This window comes from Felis catus, chromosome B2 (genome assembly GCF_018350175.1).
Source record: "Felis catus isolate Fca126 chromosome B2, F.catus_Fca126_mat1.0, whole genome shotgun sequence".
In the NCBI taxonomy this organism is placed as follows: Eukaryota; Metazoa; Chordata; class Mammalia; order Carnivora; family Felidae; genus Felis; species Felis catus.
In genome coordinates this window covers 10011032-10037595 of record NC_058372.1, presented here as the reverse complement: position 1 = coordinate 10037595, position 26564 = coordinate 10011032, and the positions used below count along the sequence as shown (strand labels likewise).

The 26564-nt window shown below is 42.2% G+C and overlaps 1 long non-coding RNA gene across 5 annotated transcripts in view; it reads right to left on the bottom strand.

Annotated features, from left to right (window-relative positions):
* LOC111560415 overlaps window positions 1–26564 on the bottom strand; it is a 213959-nt gene that overhangs the window by 4857 nt on the left and 182538 nt on the right. For all 5 annotated transcript variants that reach the window (XR_002742170.2, XR_002742171.2, XR_006597516.1 and 2 more), the window contains 3 exons: window positions 23763–23941; window positions 22898–22997; window positions 660–797 (listed from right to left, as the gene is read on the bottom strand). This is a non-coding gene — a long non-coding RNA (uncharacterized LOC111560415). The remainder of the gene's footprint in view (window positions 1–659; window positions 798–22897; window positions 22998–23762; window positions 23942–26564) is intronic.

Here is a 26564-nt window from a genome sequence, read left to right as displayed (position 1 = left end):
GAACTGGCATGGGTCACTTTTAGGTCAAAGCACAGAAGAGGTGTGAGTTCCTCGTCTGTGTTTTTTCCATACAGTAGCGGGCATGTTGGTTATTTCCAGGGGTAGAAATTCTCACACCACTTCTCTCCACACACACAACTATATTGGAATACAGCAGGAGAGGGAAAAGCATTGGTTGAGCCACCAAGACTTCAGAGCTGATAAGTTAACCCTGGTATGACTGAGCCACACAGTAATCGTGAGGCTCTTGTGGTCTTTCGCTCTTGTGTCTTCTCTGCAGTAGAAAAAACAAACAAACAAACAAAAAACAGAATTAGAAATCTATCTCTTTGCAAGTTGTCATGAAGAGTTAGTCCTGGGATCCTTTATAAACCTCTTATATATATATTAGAAAATACACCATAATACTATATAACACTACAACACTATATATGTGAATATTAAGGTTTCTATAGATGGTATCATTCAGGAAAACACTAGATATCTTCTACGTAGGAGTAGGGCAGCCTGTGATTTTCTCAATATTGGGCTAGGTCTTTCTAATCAGAAGAATACACTCCAATATGCTCTCCTGGTTTGCCTTCCGGTGTTATTTCAAACAAAGATCTTCAATTTGGAGCTGAGTTCCTTGTCCCCCATTCCCCCGATTATGTCCATACCCACGTGCTGTGCCGTGACCTCTGCAATCACACACGTATCTCCCGTCTCCTCAATACACAAAAAATGAAATTGCAAGAATCTTCAAAGTTTCATTCTCCAGTTATGTTAGCACTGGCCTGTTGCAGGGAAAGACAACTCTGTGGAGAAGAAAACACGAGAGAGTAGGAGTTAAGTAGACACAGGCAGGATCAGCCTGCATTTTTCTCTAGCTCTAAAGCTCTGAATACTGCATAAAACTGTCATGAGTAAGTGACAACTGAGAGCAGCCAATTTCTTGAGTAACAGGTGAGGTGACTCACAAGTTAGTTCTTCCAGTAAGTTGAAAGATAAAAATCTAACCACTGAAGCAATGCTTTGTGTTGTCACTAATTGTGAATCATAAATTTAAAAATATGCTGAAGGTAGAAAAAGAGATCAAACTGATTTTCATTGTTGCCTACTTACACAGTCGACTTATTTAATAAAGGACAGTGATTCCGTGGTCTACATACTGGGCTTAGAAATATTAGCAACTCAACTGCTCAGAGTGATAAAATGTTTCTAATTTAAAGTTCTCCTATTTTAATTAGAGGACATTGACAACACAGCATGTGGAGATTTATAGAATTAGAATTGTTGAAATGACTGTGTTATATGTCTTATACCTGATTTGTCCAACATAGAGAGGTCTATTAAAACATTAAGTATGCATTACTACAACTTAGAACTTTATGTCATTTACTTCTCAAAAATGTAATCTTTTAACTTTAAATTGGCCTTAAAGACACAGAGTAAGATAAACAAGTACTTCAGGATAAATTGGTCGAAAGAACAAGGAAAGATAAAGTTGCCATTTGTAATTCAGCTGCCTCTAACTGTAAATGTTTACTGGGAGCATGACCCCAAAGGAAACGCTTTGAGTTGATACTTAATGTTTGATTTATCCTTAGATATGGTTTCAAGTGCCTTCTAGGAGTCAGGCAGAGAACTCAATGTTAAAAAGACAGATTTGGGTGTTTTGTTTTGTTTTAAAGAGAAACTGCATTCAGTTTTTCTTTTCTTTTCTTTTTTTTTTTTGAAGAAATGTTTATTTATTTGGGGGAGAAAGAGAGAGAGAGAGAGAGAGCACATGAGCAAGGGAGGGGCAGAGAGAGGGGGACAGAGGATCTGAAGCGAACTCCTCACTGAAAAGAAAGCCCAATGCAAAACTCGAACTCTTGAACTGTGAGATCATGACCTGAGCAGAAGTCTGCTTAACTGACTGAGACACTCAGGCACCCCAAAGACTGATACTGATAGCAGGGAGTTCACACTCTAGTGGGAACAGGCAAGAAAACACAACCACAGTGAGTGTTCTGCAAGAGAGGTCCATAGGGCTACAAAATCCACAGAAAGAACACCCGCCCCAGGTTGGGATGGGTTTGGGACAAGGTGAGTAGGATGTGGCTAAGAGAAGGGTCACTGGGACACTGGATGGAGGGGAGAGGCTGGGCAACAACATGGAAGAGAGGGGAGTGTGTGTGGTTGGGAAACTTGTAAGCAGATTGAGCACAGGCTGGCCGTGTGATGGAGCTCCAGCCAGTGCCACCCAAAGGGACCGTCCTCATCGATGCTAAGGTACCCGCTCCCCCTCTCACCAATGCGGGGCCACTGGCCACACATGACTATTAATCCCTTGAAATGTGGCAAGTGTGAGGGATGGAATTTTAAATTTTTTTTTCAACGTTTATTTATTTTTGGGACAGAGAGAGACAGAGCATGAACGGGGGAGGGGCAGAGAGAGAGGGAGACACAGAATCGGAAACAGGCTCCAGGCTCTAAGCCATCAGCCCAGAGCCCGACATGGGGCTCAAACTCACAGACCGCGAGATCGTCACCTGGCTGAAGTCGGACGCTTAACCGACTGCGCCACCCAGGCGCCCCTAAATTTTATTCCGTTTAAACTCATTAAAAAAAAAATTCGAGCAGCCATCTATGACTAGTGGCCATCCTACCAGACACACAACTATAGATTCAGAGCTGCTGAATCGGGGGGGTTTGCAGAGTCGTTGAAGAGTCTTACAAGTCGCGTTAAGTAGTTTGGATTTTAGCCAAAGGTAAAGAGGACTCAGTGATGAAGAATTTTAAGCAAGGAGTAGAGTGATGAGATTCCCGTAGAAAAGTCACTCTAGCAGCTGTGCTTACGACAGGTGGAGAGGCTCACGGCTCAGGAGAAAGAGCAGAGAAGCTAAGTAGAGTAAAGGATAAAAATGAGGAAGAGAGTGTGAGGGAATTAGGAGGAGGAGACAAACGTGATCGGAGGTGAGAGTAAGCAAGCGTATGAAGAGCCACTTCCTGGTGTCTGGGTCAAGTGCAGAGATGGGAGAACGTTGGTCTCCCTCATCCACAACAGGTGTGAAGATTGGGAGGGGTTGCTCTATTCCAGTGACAGCGAGTTTGAGTTGCCTGTGGGACAGTGAAGTTGAAGAAATGCATAACAAGGACTTCTGTGGGCCCATTAGCAAGCAGAGAAAGAAACAAAAATGGCACCTAGGCACATTTTCTTAGTTTTTATATTCATGGGCAGAAATTTCGTGACCATCTGTTGACATCTTGCAACCTCAGAGGATTCCGGTTTAGTTAAATGCATTCAATACTAAACACTGTTAAATGTAATATAATAAAGATTTTTTTTATTAAAAAATTGTTTTAACGTTTATTTTTGAGAGAGACAAAGAGACAGAGGCGCAAGCAGGGGAGGGGCGGAGAGCAGGGGAGACACACAGAATCCAAGCTGGCTCCAAGCTGTGCTGAGCTGTCGGCACAGAGCCCGACCCAGGGCTCGAACCCACGAACTGCGAGATCATGACCTGAGCCGAAGTCAGACGCTTAACTGACTGAGCTACTCAGGTGCCCCGATATAATAAAGACCTTAAAGTGCTTGCAAGTTTTACTGTAAACATCACTGTATAATGCTTTGAAAAGCATATTAATTATTTAAACTTTGGGACTAGTTATACTTTGGATTAATTTGAGGTTAGTAAATTCTCACATGCCAAATTACAGTGTCTTTCCAAAGATGCATTCTAATGACTGATGTCCTGTATAAATAGATTTAATGTTAGCATAATATGAATGTCCTTTTCCTTGCCAATGTAATCAGTATTTACTCTCCTACAATCCCTTTCCTCCATATAAAAGAACTTTTATTGTTTCAGAATTCCTTCTGGAAACTTATAAATCCATTCCAGGTTTCTACAGATAATAATTATGGCTCATATCAAAATATGCAAAATACTAATAGGAAAAATCATTTCAAGCCTACCCAATGACTATGTTAGTGTCCTAAACTCCTATCTGACATCTAAACGAAAACCCTTTATAGGGAAATATAACCCACTGAACACAACTCAATTTTAGTCACAAATAATAAAATGATCATTGGTTTAAAATCAATCTTTGGACTTTTCACATCATTTTTCCAATGATTTACATGCATCTTTGCAATTTCCACACCAAAATCTAGTTTTTGTATGTGGGTCCTTTATTATTTTTTTAACTATTTAAAAAAAATTTTTAATGTTTACTTATTTTTTGAGAGAGAGAGAGAGAGAGAGAGAGAAACAGAGTGCAAGCAGGGGAGGGGCAGAGAGAGAGAGAGAGAGACACAGAATCCGAAGCAGGCTCCAGGCTCTGAGCTGTCAGCACAGAGACTGAGGGGGGGTGGGGGGCTGGAACTCATGAACTGCAAGATCCTGACCTGAGCCAAAGTCGGATGCTTAACCGACTGAGCCCCCCAGGCGCCCTGTATGTGGATCCTTTAAATATGGAGATGCACGTCTCCAGTCATAACCTGGCTGTGTCCTAAAAGTCTGGGTGAACGGTATGGTGCCCAGAATAGATCTTTACCCCAGAAACAACGTCCTAAATGTTTGGGAGCCTCCCGGGATGATGCACAAATACCAATCTGCCTTGTGGTGGGAGCTAACAGTGCTGCAAGACCAGAAGGCAGTCTGCTTGCGGTCCTGAGACCCGGCCTGCTGGAGGGGTGAGACCACTGATGGAGGGCTAGAAAGGGAACCACAAAGGGCAAGGAGGGAAAGGACAAGGGCCAGGGATAGTGAGCAAGGTGGAGAGAGAACTTTTGGAAGGGCGAGGTAGGGAAAGAGACAGACAGGACTACGTCGCAGTCCATTGCTCTGCGTTCACTTTCATTTTAATCCCCTAGTGGCTAGTGAAGGAGAGAAGGAAGAACAGGAGAGAAGTTGGGAGTGAAGGAGAGCTTTTTCCTTCTCTTTTCCCCCTCCCGATCCTCCCCTCCCAGAACTGGCTGTTCCAGCTACCCCCTCCCCCAACCTGGCCACATCACATGGAGAGAAAAAGACTGTATACAAACAAAAAACTTCAAGAACAAAGGCTACCCAGTGAATTGTTTCATGTAGATAATTATAATATTGGCCACTGTCTTTCAGAACCATTGCACGCTGTGGTCACACGGCTGTAATGAAGAGATCACGCTGTGCACTGAAAAGTCTCCTTATCCTCTGGGATTAGATTCAGATTCGGCCTTCTTCAGAAGGGTTTCCCATGGTAGGGAGAAGAGAAATCGAAAGAGGCAGCGGAAGGAATTGTCTAGCTCTCCCGTTTTGCTAGCCTGGAGAAAAGGTGCCTTAGCAGGAAACTCCGTTTGCAAACAATGAACATCTTTTGTGTTCCTTGTTGGCAAAGCAATTGATTCTAGTTAGAGATTGGCTGGGTGCCACGCTGTGAGCAGTTTGTCTTTTCTGTTCTGAGGGGTACAGTAGGAAGAGCCGTGGTCCAGGCTTTTTTTTTTATTCTTCTCTTATTATAGCCAGCTTATTTATAGCCTTTCTTCCGGCCACCCTTCCACTGTGGCCAGCTGTATGCAATGCATAGGTCACATTTTTAGAACATATATTTATTAAATAGAGAGAGAGAACAAAAATAAACAGTTTGAGACATTAAAAATGTTTTAAATGTTTATTTTTGAGAGAGAAAGAGAGAGACAGACAGCATGAGCGGGAGACGGGCAGAGCGCGAGCGAGGCACAGAATCCGAAGCAGGCTCCAGGCTCTGAGCTGTCAGCACAGAGCCCCACGCGGGGCTCGAACCCACGAACTGTGAGATCGTGACCTGAGCTAAAGTTGGATGCTCAACTGACTGAGCCACCCAGGCACCCTGAGACAATTTTTAAAGTGAGAAGCTAGAAGACAATTTCTTACAACCAATGTCCTCTCTCCTCTCCCCTGTCCCTTATGTAATTTACACTGACCTCTTCTGTCCTAAGGAAGAAACCAAACCCAAACGTTATACTATAAGCAGAAAGGGAATGGGATTTATTCGAACTTTATAATAATGCTGATGCGGATGTAACAAAGATGTACTTCACTGTAAGAACGTTCCTTTTTCCTAAGGAGCATACGGGGAGCCCACGGCAACCATTAAGTTTCTGTTAAGTTTGCTTTAATAAAAGTAAAAAGTACCGAATATTGATTTTTATTTAAATTTTAATTGTTCTATGGAGGAAGAGTTGAACATCTATTATTACTATCATATTTATTAGCTCCTTCTTATCTGCTGTTTAAGGAAACTTGAGCCCTTTATTATGACCATGGAAGGTATTACACCAATGGTTTAATATGAAATGGTATCTTATGATAGGCTTTGGTATCACTGACACTTTGAAAGCAATGGAAATTGAGGACCTTCCAGATGACCACAGAGTGGCTGAGGCCCCGAAGTGTGGCTTCCCTGCTCCGACAAAGGGGGCCACCACGATGTCAGAGAGGTGCTGAGGAAATCCGCTCCCCTCACACTACCGCTTTCTCGTTCATGACATGTGATCAGGACCAACTCTGAGCAAAATCCATTTGAGTATCTCCTGGGATGTCCCTGAGTTGGGCTTAGAAGACAAATTCCATGCCTAGGAAGGAGAAAGAGAAGGTGAGCCATTTCCCCCAGATCTGGAAGGGATGTTGTTTGTTTGATTTTACATAGGGAAGGAAATATAATCCTTTGTAACAGTAGAATGGGTTCTGCAAGATAAACATCCAAGCTTATTTTCCAAAATGCAATACCCAGCAACAAATGCGAAAAAACCAAGCAAAAGGCCAACCAAGAAAAGGCTTTCAACATTGTTGTACTGATTAATTGCTATCCAGGCCAAGCGTGAAGGAACAGCCTTTCCTTTTAGCAAATATCCTGATGGCAACAGAAGAATATTTTAGAGGACTATTATTTAAGTGTATTTTTTTAATGTCATAGAACATTGGGGCACCCAGGTGGCTCAGTTCGTTGAGCATCCGACTCTGGATTTCAGCTCAGGTCATGATCTCACAGTGTGTGGGTTCAACCCCCACATCATGTTCTGCACTGACAGTGTAGAGCCTGCTTGGAATTCTCTCTCCTTCCCTCTCTGCCCCTCCCCTGCTCATGCGCTCCCTCTCCCAAAATAAATAGATAACCTTTAAAAAAAAGTTAAAAAATAAAATGTAGAATATTTTGGGAATGTAATACTAATCAGAACCGTTTCTAAAGATGAGTCACCAAATGCTTGCTACACCTTAAAGAATTACAGAATTGAAAACCACAAAGGGATCTCACCACATTCCCCTGAAGATTTTGATTTAGCTATGCAGGAATATACACTTGTGAAACATTCTCACAAAAGTTAAGAAATCAGCTCAAGGCAAAAAGATGAATTTGACTTCTTTTAGTCAGATTTGATCTCTGAATAGAAAGATAGAGAGCTGAAGGATTTAATAAGAATTTTAAAAATTTAAATAACAAAATCAGCAGCAGCTTAATTAGGACTGTTCACGAGCAACTGAGAGGTAAGACTGTGTGCTAACTCCTTCTTCCATTTATATGGGGGTATAATTTATGGCAAGTCATTTAACCTCTATTTTAAAGGTTGATTTGTTTTATTGTAAAAGAATGCATGCTCGTTAATAAGAGGAAATAAAGGAGAATAAGAAAAAAAATATGACTCATGGTTTTGGCACTTGAAGACCCTGTAGGCATTTTGGCTTGTTTTCTTTTTGTTTTATTTGTGTGCCTATATTTGTACATATTTATGATATAGTCTTCTGTATGCACACATGATTTTGTCTTCTTACCTTTGTTTCTTTCATACCTTCTTTGTTTCAACACTAAAATACATTTAATAAGACATTCTCTTTTTTTCTGATGATAAAAGTAACATTTTAATTATTTTGTTTAAAAACTATGGAAAGCTATGTAAGGAAGACGAAACATCATCATTAATTCCACGACAACGGAAATAACCACATCTGGTGTGTGTCTTTTTCACCCACAGTCCCACATTCACCCATTCGTTCAGACACACTTTTGGAGAAGCGGTTATGTTCCGGGCTCTATCGTTTGCGCTAGGAATCCAGCAGTGAATGAGACGAAGCTTTACGTTCCAGGCACATTAAACATAAAATAAGTAAATAATTTAAATGTGCCATTTGTCTGACAGTGAGAGGGAAAGAAAGCAGGAAGAAGCCACACGGGGAGTTGAGGGAGTTGCAATGTAAAACAGCAAAGTCAGAAGAGAGTTCAGGGGACCAGGACGTTTGAAAAAAGACAGGAAGGAAGGAGAAAGGGAAAATATTTGACTATTTGGCAGAAGAGCGAGTGCAAAGGTCCTGAGGTAAGAGGTCAGCCAGTGAATTCAAGCAATAGCAAGAGGCCAGAGCAGACAGAATGAAGAGGGTATAAGTTGAGATCCAAAAGGCAAGGACAGTGAGATTCCCTTTCTTTTTCTCTGCATGAGATGGAAGTCGCTGGAGGATGTTGAGGAAAGAATTGCCCTGACCTACTTATGTCTTAAACAGTCCCTTCTGGAACCTCGGGGTACAGAGGACCCGAAGGAGGCTGTTGTGATCATCTGTGTGAGAGATGATGGTGGCTTGGACTAGGGAATTAGAAGTAAAGATGATGTAAAGTGTTTGCATGCATTTTGAAAGACCAGACAAGAGGATGTGAGAGAAAGTGGAAGGTTAAAGGGAATCCACCTTGGGTCCAAGCGTCTGGTCCAATGTTGTCTCATTCCCTGAGACGACAAGGACTCAGGGAAGGACAGGTATGTGTCAGGGGGCCCCAAGTTCAGTTTTAGACACGCCGAGTTAAAAGGGACATTTGAATCTACAGTTGAGGGGAGGGGTCCAATCTTGAGATAAACCTTTGATAATTATCAGAATATTTTCATGTAATTTCTGATAACTTATCAGAATATTTGACATGTAATGGGATGAGATGACAGGTGGATTGGGGGACAGTCTCTTTTGGGCAAAGCAAGAAAAGAGAACCTTACAGGAGTGATTAACAACATAAGATTGGTGGGATGGTTAAGTAGGAGTTTACTCAACCATAGGCTAGTCTCAAAAATCAAAACATCTGTGGCTTTGGATGTTTAATATCTAGAAGGACTTTTCAGAAAATAATGCTAATTTGTCTGGATGACATACACCGTATTTGGTCTCCAAATATCATGTAGAGACCTTTAGCAGTGCCTCAAATAGTACACTGAGGATTGCATAGAAACCATCAGACATCAACTCTACAAGAAGTTAAAATCTAATATATATTGTAATGATAATAATATTATATTATGTGCTTTAGGTGAATTGACAGTAATATGCATGTACGTGTGCACACGCATGAAACAATTTTCAAGGCGAGAGATTTAAAACGCTTGGAAAACACCGTGCCATAGGGGTAGCATCGGCACAAAGCTGCGAAGGTGTTTTCACTGCTTACTTGTGTTATGGATCGTCTGGCTACCCGTAGCTATCCTCATATTTAAACAGGTGAGTTACAGGGCCAGAAAGTGACCAACCACGTGGCCCAGCAAGGGTAGGTCCCTCACATAAGCACTGACTTCTCCTCTAGCAATTTCCCCACCCCGCAACCCAGGCCCTGGAGATCCTGGTGTGGGCTCCGATTCCATACCTGGTTCACCCACACACCGAGAGGATCCTGCTCGGCCACCACCCCGAGAGGAATGTGGGTCGCACAGTGAAATCAGAGGGCTTGAGAATATCGGCCCGTTTCCTTTTGTTGTGTTTTTCTGAAATTATGTCATCTGAGAGTGACCCTCTATGGTTCCTGCATTTTGTCCCCTGGGCGGGGGAGGGCAGCCCAGCAAAGTCTGGAAGCCTGCTTAAAAACCCTGCATGCGGCACTGTGATCATTTCTCGTCATTTATTTTTGCTGAAGTTATGTACCTTTGATTAAACCTGGCACAGCACTTTAGAAGCCAGTGATACACATCAAAGAAGTTAGCTCTCCTAGATCAAAATAGACTGCAGGTTTGGACCTAGACCAGCACTGTTTGAACACTAAGAGCAGTCCACAGCAGGAAGCAATTGCTTTTGGACAAGAATCAGGAAAGAACCAAATGGATTTCCTCTATTTCTTCCTTCATTAGCAACATGGCAAATGCCTTCATCACATCAGAAGAGAAATCTTTATTGGGTTTTCATTCAAAAACCTGTTTGGGAGGTAGAATTTGAGGCGGAAAATTTAAGCAACCTTCTAACTAATTAAAGTTTGTAATAAGGGTAAACATAATTTATATTTGAGAGGTAGAATAAATACTTTATTGTTCCCTTTATTTTGTTAGGTAATTGTCAATACAGCCCAAATACGTTTGGAGAATGTGGATTTACTTTGTCTCCTTTTAGTGATCCAAGCACAATTGAAAGGAATATATAGATGCATCATAAATAGGATTGAGTGGAAAAAATTATACACATAGATAACGCTCTTGAGAACTCTTATCCGAAGGCATTTTGAGAGAACGACGGAGTTTCGTTTTTATATAATCTGTCTTCAGAGAAGAGCACCTGATTTATGATAGACATTCAGTATTTGTTTAAATCCTTCTCGATGCCTATTTCTAAATCACACATAAACAGATGTATGACGTAGACCACACATCGTCTATTTAAAAGTAAATTCAGTCAAACTGATAGAAGGTCAAGTACAATGATCGGAGTGAACCAACGGGTAATCAATAATTCTGTTTTTTACTTTTGCAACAGTAACCAGTAATTCTGTTTTGATTTTTTTTTTTTTTTAACAATGAGATTTCTAAACGCTGAGAGATTAACGACCTCTTTTGTTCTTCACAGGAGCCCTGTGATGTCGCCGCTGTTATTGATCCCGGTCTCTGGATGGAGCCACTGAGGCCCTGAGAGTAAATTAACTTGCCCATGATCAATCAACTGTATGAATCGGGGATCCGCAAAGCGTTTCTGTAAAGGGCCAGATAGTGAATATTTTCGGCTTTGCGGGCCATATGGTTGCTGTTCCAACAATTCAGCTCTGCTCTGCTGTGGTAGCATTCATTTAGACCATGCCTCAATGAATGAGTATGGGCTGTATTCCAGGGGATTTTATTTATGGACACTGAAATTTGAATTTCGTGTCATTTTTGTCCTGAAATATTGTTCTTTTGCTTTTCCCCAGCCATTAAAAAAAAAAAAGGTAAAACCCATTCTTAGTCTGCAGTTAGCACCAGACGGCGTGGTGGGTGGTAGTTGACTAATCCCGGATGCAAGTGGTACGTATGGTCAGGACTCAGACCTAGGTCCTCTGCCACAACCCCGCTCTTCCCACCGTGCGATGTGGCTTTGTTTCATAATTGAGGAGAGACCCTACTCTGAGACTTGAAATCTGGAGAGTTTTACTGCTGTTCCTACTTTTGAAATTAAGTACAAGGCTCAAGCATTAAGCCTCAGCATCCAAAGAGAGAGAGAGAGAGTAATCACAGTCAGCAGAGCAATTAGCAAAGAGAGAGCCAATAGCAAGCCCCAAGAACACTTCATTGTCAGCTGGAGGGTTTGGCTAAAAGTAAATTTAATACTCATTAAAAAATGAACATTGCTTTAATGCCACTTCAGAGGCTGGTAAATTGTAGCCGGCTCCAAGCAATTCAGGAAGCAGTCCCATTGCTTCAAGGCTAACATCTACTTACACGCAGTTCCTTCACGAGGCAGAAAGACTGGGAGAAACCTGATCTTGGAGAAGTTAGGGATCCCCTGAAACAGTCCAGACTTGGAATTCTGTCCCCCGCCCCACCCCGCAGAGTGAAACACACATGGTCATGAGCAGAAGAAAGTAGCCATTGATTCTACAAAGGCGCTGGCAGATAAGCTTCATAAAGTACGGCCCCACCGAGAGAAAGTTTTGAGAATTGCACCTGCCTATAAAAATAGTGATTAAAAACACACTCTTATCAAGGTACATTTCATCATTTTTATATTTGTTTTCCTCCTCCCATGCCATGATTTACAGCCACACCTCTGAAGCACGGAGCTGAAATCTGTCTCCTTAAACCTCTCTTCCCTGAGTGATTTTGTTGGGATAGAGATGTTCCCGAAAGTTGAGCAATTGCTGGTGTGCTGTGGAATAAAACTGTCAGTGTGATTTAAAAATACATATTGTAGAAAATAAGAAAATGCGTTTTCGAAACTTTGTCATTTTGTCTTCTCTGGAAAATGAAGGCAGTGACGTGGAGAGTTCAAAAAAATAAAAAGGCTTTGTTAATTGTGAGGCATTTACAACCTCAAAATCGTATCTGAGTTCCCTGAGAGCTCATAGTTATTCAAGTATCTCGGATCTAAAATAATAGGAGCTAATTGCCTGAGTGATCGATGACCTCAGAAAAACACACTTGAGAATGTACATTAGTGAAGACAGACAGGGAAGGAATTGAGTGACTACCCACATATATGTACACATATGTTCTTTTTGGGACATTTTTCACTTTTTGGATTTTGGATACAGGAGGTTGATCATTTTTTATAGTCCCCATTTTCTTTTTGTTCTGGTTGGTTTTATGACATCATGGAAATTGACCTAAAAAGATGAAATGCTGGGCCTGTATTTAAATTGCTATTAGTTTTACATTTGCCTACTGTCTATAGTTGAAGAACTTCCTCAACTCCGGGGGCTTGTACGCACACATATGGGCTTGGGGGATATTCTTTCATCAGAATGACATTAATATATCTCATCTCATAATGAATATTCCGCACTACCCTTTGAAGAGAAATTGCATATTCATGCACTCATGGTGAGTGGGTAAGGGAGGCAAAGAAAGAAAAGAAAGAAAGACCATCTGCAGAAGAGGGATGAATTTACTCCTCCCATCTCAATAGATACATCGATGATAGAGATAGATAGATAGATAGATAGTAAGTAGAATTTCAATACATCCCTTAAGCACAGAAACAGATATTTGCAGTTTGAAAAATAAATTCTTCCCAACCCTTTTTTTTTCATGAAACACACAGAAAATGATAATATTTTTTAAATGCACTGTGGTAAACAGGAAGAAGTTTGAGAATGCTACTTAGGGATTGGTTACCGATATTCTCTTATTTTACTCATATTGTAAAGTTGTGGTATGAGAAATAAAATTGTGGTAAGAGTACTAGGAAGGAGATCCATTTTAAATCAAGTTTCCAGTACAATTATATCAAAATATTTAAAGAGAAATTTGAGCTTGATTCTGTGAATATCTTTTCTCATGCCAGGTTTTAAGCTTGAAACAGCTACGCATAATTCCTAGCCAAAGCTTTGCAGTGATGATTTCTTCAAATTCTTAGTATTTGTGATCTATGAGATACATCTATATGAGTAAATAACGTATTTTTAAAACATCTTTAAAACTTCTCAATTACAGCAGTTGACTTTTTAAAAGGATTTTCTTTTCTTAAATTATCAATTATATTGAAAGTTCTTGACCTATTGTGTTTGGATTTCAAATCCAAGTTAACTTTTTCTATATCAATTATTTCAGTAATGAGGCTCCAATTTGCAAACCATGCCTACATTTGTTGGAGTATTCACTCTGTGGGTAGCTTATATGTCAACAGAAGGCATATCCAGCAAATGGACAGAAGTATACCAGAAGGCCCAAGAGGCCCTGACCAAGGTTCCGCTTGTGTCTCTCAACTTTCCAACCTCCCAAGCAAAAGAACCAATCACCAGCTTGGAAAATGGCTTTCCGTCCTCAGATATACTGGGATTCTGAGGGTCTCCAAGCCCACTGAAAGTTTCTATAAAAGAGATTTGCTATCTACCAAGCAACCAACATTAAGGGTGAAGCAAGAGGTTTCTATACAGCCCTGGAACTAAGAGGTCTTTCCATGCAGAAGGGAGTCAACCCCTTTCCAGCCATTATATCACAAATTATCCCAGTTGACTACACTCTCATCCAAGGAAGCTACGATTGCTTATTCCTGGGCTTTTTCACTAGCTTATTCTAAGCATGGGGCAATTGTGAAAACAAACAAACAAATAAAACAGTTTGATCAACATCACTAACACAACCTAAAGCCACAAATTAGGTTTGTTTGTTCATCTTTACACCTTGCTAATGGTTGGAAAATGCTTTTCTGTATATAAAGGGATTTTGTTTTGATTTGCTAATATTATAAAAACCACAAGCTTATCATTGAATTATGAAGAACTCAAAAAAATGTATGTCTTCAATACAGAGTTTCCCTGACTTATGATGGGGTTACATCCTGATAACCCATCGTAAGTTGAAAATGTAGTAAGTTGATACACTTATCCACCTAACTTACTGAATATCACAGCTTAGCCTCACTTACCTTCACGTGCTCAGAACACTCACAGTAGGCTACTGTTGGACAAAATCATCTAACACCAAGCCTATGTGGTAAAAAGTGTTGAATATCTTATGTATTTTATGGACCCTTGTACTGAAAGTAAAAAACAGAAGGGTTGTGCTAACCACTGTAAGTGTATCCGTGGTTGACATTCCTAATCACGTGGCTGGGGCTGTGGCTGCCACTGTCCCACATCAAGGGGGAGGATCATACTGCATATACTGTAGAAAAGATCAACATTCAAAATTCGAAGTACAGTTCCTAGTGAACGTGTATCACTTTCATGCCATTATAAAGTTGAAAACTCGTAAGTTGCACCACCATAAGTCAGGGACCATCTGTAAATTACATCTCTTGCCTAAATTTTACTTTCCCCAGAGATTGTTCGTAGAGGTTTCACTTTGACCTTGGTCAGCATGTGACGTTTAGAATTAAGCATTAAAAAATGTATGTTTTGCATCAGGTAAAAATTAGATCATTTGTAATTGCAATATCAGAAATTTGTTCTTTTGTGTTCTTAATCATTAATATATGCAAGCTACTTGTTAAAAATAGTCTCCATTCTTTACAAGCTCAAAAGATATTCTGATGGGGTGTCTGGGTGGCTCAGTCGGTTGAGTGTCTGACTTAGGCTTAGGTCGTGATCTTGCAGTTCATGAGGTCAAGCCCCGCATCCGGCTCTCTGCTGTCTGTGCAGAGCCAGTTGGAAATCTTCTGCCCCACCCCCACCTCCCCTACTCATGTGCTCTCTCTCAAAAACAAATAAACATCAAACAATATTCTGATGGTAAGAAAGTTAAAATCAGTGTGACAGTGTGGGATTTTAGGTAGGATCTATGAGCCCAGGACAATCTGGGGACATCAAATCCAGTCTCACGAAGCCGAAATCTTTAGACAGCTACTTGTCATGTCTGGTTAAACGTCACAGGAACTACCAAGAAGAGCCGAAAAGAGCCAAAAGTGTGAGGCTACACTCTAGTTATTTGGTTGCTTAGATACCCCCATAGTCCAGCAATATAAGCAGAAATATTTAATAAAAGAGAAAGCAGATTAAAAATGAGTTGTATTGATAGATGTGATTAACCCAATTTCAATGTCAAGGCTCTAATATTTTAATAGGCTTAAGTCTTTTGTTCTTAGTCACACGCATAATTCCCTGTTCTCATTCCTTTGACTTAACAACAGAAAAATCTGAATCATCTCTGTAGAAAAATACACAGTCAGAAAAACTGATCTGAGTGGGTGCAATTAATTGTTACCAAAGTTCTTCCGTTATGTTCCGTGTACATCATATATGACCAGGTATAAAAAGAAACATTTATAATCCTGTCTGACTATGGTGAGAAAGACATTGTTTTCTCCACGTGTGATTATGGCAGAGCAAGACAACGTTTATCGAGTCAGCCTTTAACTCGAATAGCTTGTGTCAAAATTGAAAAGGGGAAGGAAAAGACAGAAGTTTTCAGCATACAGATCCCCGGATGCAGGCTGACTCCCACACAACAATTTCCTCCGTGCTTCTTAAACACAGGATATGCTCAAGTCTCAGAAAACCGGCAAAATTCAATTACTTAGTAATAAGTTCTTGGGAAGCATATTTAGATGGTTTACTGCTGTCAAATTCAGAGATTCCCAATTAAAGCCCTATCAGAATCACGAAGAGAAGCTTCAAAATGCGTATTTTGCCATGGAGAAATGATGCACATAAATGAATAATAAACTCACCCCTAATCCACTCTAGCTGGAAACCCCTTAAACAGAAAGAGAACAATGAAGAAAAACTATTCATCCAGGGGTATCATGTAATTATTTGTGTGGGGGATGTTACCTATGTGTGTGCCTACATATACGTATATATGTGTGTGTGTGTGTGAATAAAATGAGCTTCTCACCCTACATCTGTGGGCAAGAACTCCTTAATTTGATGTTAGAAACATTCACTTTCAACAGAGATCCCAGGTCCTGTCTCTACACCCTAAGGCATGGTTAGAAGGGGGATTTGCCAAGCATCCGTGTTTCAGTTCCCCAGGGAAGGGATAATCACCCTGACCATGCTTTCCTCTCATTATGCCATTGAGCTTACCAGAGACCTGATAGGCAAGGGCAGAGCCAGGATTTGCCCATGTAATTTGGGGGATTCTGTGGTCTCATTCAGAAATCTTAACACATTCATAGTTTCTGGGAGGCCAGGGAGTGAATGATTGATAGGGATGGGCTAAGATTTCTCAGAAATGATTTCCATGGAAGCGTAGGTGTCTAAACATTAGCAAGGGCCATTTGGGTTTAGTAATGCCTCCTATTAATGGACAAATTCTGCAGGTTTTTGTCAAGGTGAAAACGGTCTGTGAATACTTAAGTATTATGCAATCATTCTTACCTGTTCTTTCTCCTCCCTTTTTTTCTTTTAACCCAACCCCTTCCTCTAGGGAAATCAGTCATCCTAAACATTGTCCAATGAGGTCTTCAAACACACTGGGACCCCCTGGAGAACTTTTCAAAACACAGGTGCCTGGGTCACACCCCCGGAGGTTTTGCTTTGATTGGGCTGGGGTGGACCTGGGCATTAGGGGTTTTAAAAACTCCCCCAGGTGATATGCAGCCAAGATTGAGGGATCATCGCTCTTCGGAGAAAAACAAAAACAAAAACAAAAACAAAAACAAAAAAAAACCCAACGAACAAACAAACAAACGAAAAGCACACACACAGAAACTGAGTCTGGGAGTGAGAGGAGTTAAAAATGTGAGTAAATCAACACGATCCAACGTTCTACTTCCAAAACAGAGAGACACCCACTTCTGTAGGGGTAAAGGATAGCCCAGCCCCCTTCACTCAGAATTTGCGGTTTGTTCACTGTTTCACCGTCTCCGTGGTATTAATTTTCTGTTTCATAAACCTGACAAACATAATTGTTAATTACGTAACATACGCTCCACCCTCACAGCTCCGGTTCCTCTCAGAACCCTCAACTGATATAAAGCTACCACGCGATGACCCACTATATTAAATTTCAATTTAATTATCTTTATGACAGCATCGCCTCCTTGGAGGAAATGATTAACTCTGAGATGGACTTCTGATACAAGGGAACGGTATTGCAGCGAGCCTTGCCCTAAAGCCCTGTGCTACGATAGAGGCTGCATTCGCAGACACAAGAACAACAATAAAATGGTGGAGAAATCAGCTTCTTTTACGTTTCTCTCAGATCCCAGGGATGGGATCCCTCAAAGGTCCCTACTGGCACACACAAAAGTGAATGGCATAAAAAAATGGGAGGTTCATGCACAACTCATTTGTGCATTTGCACGCGAACACACAGAGGCACGCTTTAGTTAACAGCAAAGAATGATTCTTAAATAATCAGCACGGAGACAATAGTCAGTAGCTCATGGACAGTACATGTTCATTACTTAATATTAATCTTCTTCTAGTTAAACTTGATTTAGTACTATGTAACCTTAAAAAAAAAAGCTTAGAGTGTTTTACTTTTAAACATTACTGGAGACGACTTTCAGTAAGAATCTCTTTAACCTTGGTTTGCAAATTAAAAGAGCTAGAAGCTTGCAAGGTTAGTCGAAGTAATTGTTTCCCTAAATTAACACTAAAGGGGCTTCAATTCCATGCAACTATGAGATTAGGTGACTGCGAAGAAACAGACTAGAAAATGGAACCACGGGGCTTTGAGAGCCATGTTCTGGAAGCAAAGCCGGGAAAGGAATTTTGTTATCGTTAACTAAGCATTTATATAGCAAGTATTTACAGAAAGTACTTTGAAATCAACTGCAATCAGGAGTGGACTGTCACCATCCCACATACGTGCTGCCTTGTTCCCGTCTTTGTTCTCTTTAAACATGGTAAGGAAATCCAGCCACCGAGAAATCAGTTGGTCCAAATCTCAAACAATGGCCTCCAACGTAGACACAGACAATACCATGGAAACTTGGACTCTTTGATGAACTGAAAATATTGTGTGTAGCTAGGGCTCCAGCTTGGGCCTGGTTCAGACTCACTACGGTTTGGTTTGTGGGGGATGTGGGAGGGAGAGGTGAAAATCTAAGAAGCCTTTTTGGTAAGAAGGCATCTTGAGGGAGGACACATGTAGACATTTAAGCGAAGAACCAGTCCAAGGGGAGGGAGTGTTTAGAGGGCACCACGTGCCTGTGACTCGTACAACCAACACCTTCAACCCCAGGGAGAAGTTGCAATAAAAAGTAATAGTTGAAATAGATATGTTACTAAAATTTCTGCAACAGATTGGGGTGATGGATGCTCTATCTAGTTGGGGTTATCCCCAAGTACAGACGAATAGAAAAGATAGCTTTACAGAATTTGCAGATACCGTGTATTAGGGGAGGTAGGAAGGGGCTTTATGATATCACTGAAGTCCGGCTTTCCATAAGCGCTCATGTATTTGATGGAATAATATGGTGGCAAATGGGAAGTATGAGGTGATAACTCAGAGCGCCGTGCTAAGAGGGGAGACGGGTGACAATGCCAGAGGTGTTTATTGTTACCATCAAATTGGTGTGAATGGAATCAAGATAAATGATTAGAGTCCAAACAAAATTCTCGCATCCTAAGTTAGCAACCTATGTAGCCTGAATATACAATCTTTGTACTCTGTTCCGCATTAGGACTTAGTGCAACGTGTTGCCAATGGAAATTTAATAATATTTGCTCAATGAGACCTGCACGAACAATCACTGCCCCACGATTCCCCGTTTGGGTATTTCCCCTCTGTATTCTAAGATACTGTACAGTTTTGCAAGATGCATGGGTCAGGGCTCAGTCAGGAAAACAGAAACAACTTTTGGAATTTCAAATGGAGCTAACAATACAGGAAATTGGTTACTAAATATTGGGAAGGCTAAAGGAGTAACAGGCAAGGGTTTGAGGGCCCCAGGGTGGCTCAGTTAGTTGAGCATCTGACTCTTGATTTTAGCTCAGGTCATGATCTCATGGTTTGCTCAACGGAGCCCTGCTTCGGGCTCTGAGCTGAGAGTGAGGAACCTGTTTGAGATTTTCTCCCTCCCTCTCTCTCTCTCTCCCCCTCCTCCAATCTCACACATTCCCTCCCCCTCTCTCTCTCAAAATAAATAAATAAACATTAAAAAAAAAATAAAGGAGTAACAGGGGAGGGTCTGATTAGTAACTGCGAGACAACATTTCCAGCCCATTGGAGAAGGAGCAAAAGAAAAAACACAAGCCAAGAGCCCACGGGTCTCTGTTATTGAAACTGCTGGATAATCTACCGCTGGTTGAGCCGCTGTCCCTGCCACTTCTCTGCAAGACCAGGGACTAAGCTGATTGTTCGGCAGCTGTTGCTAGAAGAGCTGCCTGAAGCAAAAAGGAAAGAAAATGTCCCCTCTCCTATTCCCACCTTTCAGTCTCCTGCTATAGGGCCTCCTGCTAGAAGAACATGAGGAAGCCGCTGGCTAAGGGAGTCTGTTAAATAAAGTTTGCAGACTTCCACCCTGCTTGTAAAAGAACACAGATGCATGGGAACGGACCTGAGAGGCAACAGACAACCAGCCAGCAAACTGGCCAACCAACGCAAGTCAAAGGAGGAAGGAAGCTGACAAGAGTGCAGAAGTCCCCGTAGACTCAACTCCGTGGCCAGAGGGGATTTTTTGATAGAAATTGTGCAGCGATTGCCTCGTGGCGTAACAGGATAACCGTCCCATTTCACCTCTTTGCTCTGTGATCCATAGATTTCGCTTTAAAATATTTGCTTCTATTTACTTGAATTCTGGTTGGAAAACTTTGACATGCGCCATCAATAATACGCATAATGTATTACAAGCTAAAGCACAATCAATATAAAGAGTATACATTTGACTAGACTCATAATCGGCACATGGATCACCTGTAGACGCTCAGGAGAAGAAAGACAACGCCAACAAAGAAATCGAATGCCTGACACAGGGCCAAAGGCGGCATCTGAGCATGAGACTTGATGGAAATAGCTTGTGAAAATTCACTCCCATTAGAGAATGGCTTTTTTTATGTCAGCTCAATAACTTCCAGGAAATAAATGAAGACATGTAAAAAATCAAAGTGATATAATCATGTAAGTGGAGCTTTCTAGAAATTGATAATGGCATAGCATACCAGCTCCAAAGTATGACAACATTAACCACATCAGGAGAAAGTAATGAATTGTAATAAGTCTGGAAACAAGCTCAGAAGTGATTAATATCTCTGAATCAGTTTTGTGAATCTATTATCTTAATTTTGTGGTATTTTGAATAGAATGAGAAATACTGAGTAGCAAAAGCAAGACGTTAACTAAATGATAGTGATTTCTGAGACTTGGGCACATACTGCATCTTGCCTTTTTTATCGGAGACTGGAACGCTACATTGCGTCTTCGGAGAAAGTAATCAGCTGTATAAGGAAGGAAAAGTTTTAAAGCAAGTTAGCAGTCAAGTAGAACCTGAATGACAAATGCCAGATCTCCCTGAAGGCTGTACCTACGGACAACCCATGGTCTATGGAGGGAAGAGGTATCCAGTGCAAATTATTATAATGGCTTTATTTCACATTGACAGACTTGGCCATACTTTGGTGTATACTCCAAAACAAAAGCCGTATCATTGATTTTGTTGTTTCTCGTCCTGTTTATTTACTTTTTTAAAAATGTTTATTTAGTTTTGAGAGAGAGCACGAGCGAGAGAGGGGTAGAGAGAGAAGAAGACGCAGAATCTGAAACAAGCTCCAGGCTCTGAGCTGTCAGCACAGAGTCCCACGCAGGGCTCGAACCCACCAGCCGTATGATCGTAACCTGACCCAAAGTCAGACGCTGAACCAACTGAGCCACCCAGGAGCCCCACATCACGTTTATTTCTAATAACCAACTGCTGTTCTTAAGCCAAGGATCCCAGCCATTCCCTGTGAAGAGGCTAGCATTACTCCCCTGAGCCCCAGAGGTGGCTCGGGTTTGCTAGAGACAATCAAGCCAAGCCCTGAGGGGACGAGAGAGGCAGCTCCCAAGTACACGCTTCTCCCAAATGCACAAGGGCACATCTACCAGCAGTGGGAGCAGTGGGGAACAGCCACCATCAGTGCCTCCCTGAAGTCAACCCCAAGTGCATAGGAGCTTTGCCCAATTGCTGTCATTGAGGTGGTGTCCTACAAAAAAAAAAAAAAAAATCACAAGCTGCGAGAAGGAAAGGTCTATAACCAGACAAGGATATTGGAAACTTATGCCTTGCATGGGCCCAAGTAATATGTTTCTGATTCTAGGACAGCCTCTAGCCAAAGAATGTCTTACATCTGGGTGCAGTCCTATCTTCTACTTCCTCTTCCGGTGGCTGCCCGCCTCCCCAACCTAAACAGCTATCCTGATTTCCCCTTCCCTTAGGAGAGGATATATGCCTATTCTCTACAATGTTCTGTTTACGAAAAATGAGGGTGCAAATTATGTATTTCATGAACGAGAGGTATGTTTGTATTAATGGGGTAGACTTACACTTACAATCTCTCTGCAACTGGGATATGAATTTCCGTCTTACTGTCCAAGTGAATTCATAATTTCAATCCGCCATATTTCTTTTTCTGTCTTACCGGTCCATGTAGCAATGGTATATTTTACAATCTTTGGTGTTTAGAGACTAGATAAAATATAACACTTCATAAATGTGTACTGTTGGGTGAATTTCAGATTCTGGCTCTATAAAAAATGAGGGTCACCAGTACGCGAAGGTGATTTCTTAAAGTTTCTCCCACCTTTGATACCTACTATACCGTATAGTGGATTCTCAGCAAAGATTGCGTGGTAAAGGAAATGAATTGTTATTGATGAATGATCCTGCGAAGAAACGATGCTGTGGCTCAAAGTTTATAGGTATGAAACAGCTTAACTGACTCCAGGCTGTTCTGACTCCAGAACACCTCTCCATATCAGACATTTTTAAAGATCAGGAAGTGGTATTCACAATTTACAAATCAAGTTAGAACTTTTCTGTTGGGAAGAAAAGAGAATGAATTATTCCATGCCAGAAAGAATCCAGCGATTTCTACGACGGGAGTGGTTCCGGAGAAAGCGACCAAAGCCATTTATCTGCCGAAGGTATAATTACTTTTGAGTTTACAAACTGTATCGAAATTTGAATGTGTTATGGACTGTGATAAAACGCCCCCTTTCCCCTTCGCCTTTTGAAAGTGAGTGCACTCAAAGACCCGCTAGATGCATTACAGGGACACATCAGGCGTTCTGTGAGCTGAGAATGTCCCACTTTGATCTCCCCACAAGCAGATTTGTGACACAGTGTCCCCACAGAGCAGAATGCACCGGCACAGGAGGGTCTTTTAACTAGAATGCACAGAGGGAAAAATTTATGAGGTTCTTATGAAGTGGTTTGTTTTAGCTCTGAATGGAGGACAGGAGGGAGAGGGGAAAAAGGGGCAGTTTTGTGACATAAAGATCCAGTTGGGGCCTGGTGTGATTTTTATCATCTTAGATCACATTTGAGGAGACTAGCTTCAAAGCCTAAGACTGCCTCAGTACAGCACGCGAGACACGAAAGGCGAAAAGTAGCTGGTCTGTAAACAGCCCGTGAAGCCAATCGCCGGTTGATATTTCCTGAACTAAAATTCTTTCACTTACAATGGGAACAGCTTCTCGGCATATAAAGAGCGTCAGTCCTCTTTGGTTCCAACGGGGCTTTGTCATGACTTGTAATGAGCTGAACATTGTAATGCAGGTTCTAAAAAAAAAAAAAAATTGACTATTACTGTGTGTGCAAAAAATACAATGCCCATGCACCAGGACGTTAACAAAACAGCAACGTGCACAAACTAAGATCGCACGTCTATTCTCAGCTTATCTTTGCTTTTCGCTCCCTGGGATCGTTTCTGTCTCAAAGGGAAAGGAAAGCCGCGTGGGCAAGCATAATTCATATGTCAGAACGGGCGCTACCACTTCTGTGTGAATCGGCACTCTGTAAACAAAACAAAAATCTGAGAAATGTTGAAGTCCAAACATTCTCGGACAGACAAACAGAACAAGCTTTCTGATGACAATGGTAATCGGGGGAGACGGTAGGTAACACAGGCTTTTAAAATTGGAATTGGAATTTAGGGGAGGCGTGCCGGAATTAGGAGCTCTTTAAAGAGCTTTAAGTTGACCATACTCTTAAAAAGGGGTACACTCAAACTTTATTCAAAGCCACTCTTAAAAATAACTTCGTTAATAGAATTACAGAAAGGAAGGTTAGGATCGGTAAAAGGGCATAAATCGCAATGACGATTATACTGATTCATCTTTTTTTTTTCTTTAACGCCAATAATTAGCAAAACCCTCAAAATCGAATCCGTCATCCGTCTGTGGCAGGCAAGTGACAGATGTGCCGACTAATTGGGAACAGACAACCCAGGTGACTAATCAAAACCACCACAGCTAACAAATACTGAATATTTGTAATTGTCTTCACTGGACGTGCCATGCTTTGCACGGGATCCTTCGTAGTTACCTTCTTAGCCTTTTCGGCAGCCCTGTGAGGTAGGTAATTTGAACTTGGCAGATAAGCAGCCTGAGGTTGGGGTGTTTCGGATCTTGCTCATGTCAGACTGCCGGCCGTGCTCGATGTGACACTGCGACTGTGCCCGGAGCCCTAGCGCCTGACTTGCCTCTACGTCTCAGTTACCATCGCTATAAAAGGAAAAGGGAGAAACGACATCAAGATTGCTGTTACTTGGGCATTTGTGGAAAGTGAGATGGGAGAAGCTGGAAGTGAATGGTGAGCCCCCGGAACGGGAATCATTACGATCTTGCAAGACTGAGACTTGGTCCGAGCAGAGAACCTTAGATCAGGAAGAAATTCTCAAGAGGATTATATCCTCTTCTGTGCAGTGCGTTCCTGGCCATGTAGTCTTTCCTTGAATACTTTCAGCGACAGGAAGCTTACCACCTATCGGGTGGCTCATTCCAATGTCGAATGACATGAACTTTTGGAAAGGCCATCCTTATATGGAGCCAAAATCAGAGTAATTACTTTTACAAAAGTCATACTAAGCCCTCTATCCCTTGATCATTCAAAGGGACCACTGTTTCACTATAACCACGAGAGGTAGAGTACAACTCAAAGGGCATTATATTCGGTTTCCTAAGTGGTGTATCCAGATTTGGATCTGTTTCTGTCAGCTGGGTCGAGGCTGGGAAACCCCAACGGCAAGCTCGATTACGGTGCACAACCCTAAATGACAGGTACCAATAAGCCGGGGGCGTCGCACGTCACAGAATCATCGCACTTTTCTACAATCTTCATGGAAGCTGTGTCGGCAAAGATAGACCGGCCACGTGACTGAGCCAGGATTCCGAACTGGGCAAGGCAGCAGGGTGTTGGCAGTGGGTCTGAGAACGGCCGGTTCCTGCCAAGTGGGTGAGGAGCCCAGGAGGGCGTGAAGACTGATCCGGTGTCGCGGGGAAGGGAGGACGCAGGGACAGGCCGAAGAGTGACCGTGGCTCTCCAGAACCCCAGGCTTCCTTCGGGGGCACGGCCTCTGAGGGACGCAGCCAGGCATGGCGCCCCGCTTCACATGCCCACCCTGCCCATCCAGCCAAACAGACTTAACTTCAGGGAAAATATTTGTTCTCAAAGCAAACAGAATAGGAGCACACGTTAGTCTCTTTTACAGACACACGATGCCGCCTCTTAGCCAAATGCCTCGCTCCTGCGCAGTTCACTGCACTCTGTAAACCAAACGCCAGACGGGAAAGGAGAGTGTAACTCCTTCGTTTCTAGAAGGAAATGTAAGACCTGCTGGTTTCACCTCGTGCTTTACATCCATTTCGTCTGACATGAACACTTAGCAGTGACCGAGTCTGCGTTGTATTCGAAGTAGAAAGTGCATCAAAAGAACTTGGGACTGTGGTTCCTTAGGCACTCTTGGCAAATCCACACAGCCCTGCTGAATCCCCCCACACCCCCACGTTCCCCACCCCCCATCTCCAAGACGAGCTCCCCGCCCCCCGACCTCCAGAACCAGCACAGCTCTGCGGTCTCACTCTGAATTTCTCTTTTATTTTATTTGTTTTATTTTTAAGAATTTAATGTTTGTTTCTTTTTGAGAGAGAGAGAGAGAGAGAGAGAGAGAGAGAAGGGGACAGAGGATCTGAAGCGGGCTCCAGGCTCTGAGCTGTCAGCACAGAGGCCGACGCGAGGCTTGAACCCACGGAATGTGAGATCACGACCTGAGCTGAAGTCGGACACCAAACCGACTGAGCCATCCAGGAGCCGCAGTTTTGTGAATTTTTAGAATTTTTTTATTTTAATTTTTTTCCAGTCTCTCTTGTGGAAGATGGTACATACTGCTTAAAAAAGTTAAAAATGGGGGCGCCCGGGGGGCTCAGTCAGTTGAGCGTCTGACTTCGGCTCAGGTCGTGACCTCGCGGTTTGTGGGTTCGAGCCCCCCGTCGGGCTCTGTGCTGACAGCTCGGAGGCTGGAGCCTGCTTCGGATTCTGGGTCTCCTCCTCTCTAGGCCCCTCCTCCACTTGTGCTCTGTCTATCTCTGTCTCTCAAAAATAAATAAATGTAAAAATACCAAAAGTTAAAAATGAGGGGCGCCTGGGTGATTCAGTCAGTTGAGCATCTGACTCTTGATCTCTGCTCAGGTCACGATCTCACTGTTTGTGAGATTGAGCCCCGTGCTGGGCTCTGAGCTAACAGCGTGGAGCCTGCTTGGGATTCTCTCTCCGCCCCCCCTCTCTGTCCCCCCCACCTCTCTCTCTCTCTCTCTCTCTCTCTCTCTCTCTCTCTCAAAATAAATAAATAAACTTAAAAAATTAAAAATGATTCAAGAATCACAAAATTGCATACTTGCAAAAGGAACACAAATAATTACTATTTCACAAGATTTCTCTAAGGTAGTGCATTTATACTTCTGAAATTTTAAAAGCCGAAAAGTAAATGGAAGCTTTTGAGACACCCTGTGAACAGCTTCCTGTTTACAGTATGTCTGGAGGGAATACAGCCACTGGACGACATCTTTGTGTCGAGGCTCCTTCACTCACTGCCTGACGGTGAGCAGGCATCAAAAAGGAAGAGGATCCCCGCCTTTAAGATGCCATTTCCGGTTTGTGAACACTCTTCCTCAATGGTGGAGGAGTTTGCCAAAGGGCATCTGCTTCTAGATTGAATCCCGGCTCTGCCCACGACCCGCGACTGGAATTCAGAGAGCAACATTTCACCCGCCATGGTTACCGGATGTAATCGCCATGAAGACAGAGAGGCCGAGAAGAGATTTTCTTGACTGAACTTCCAAAGCCGGAGCT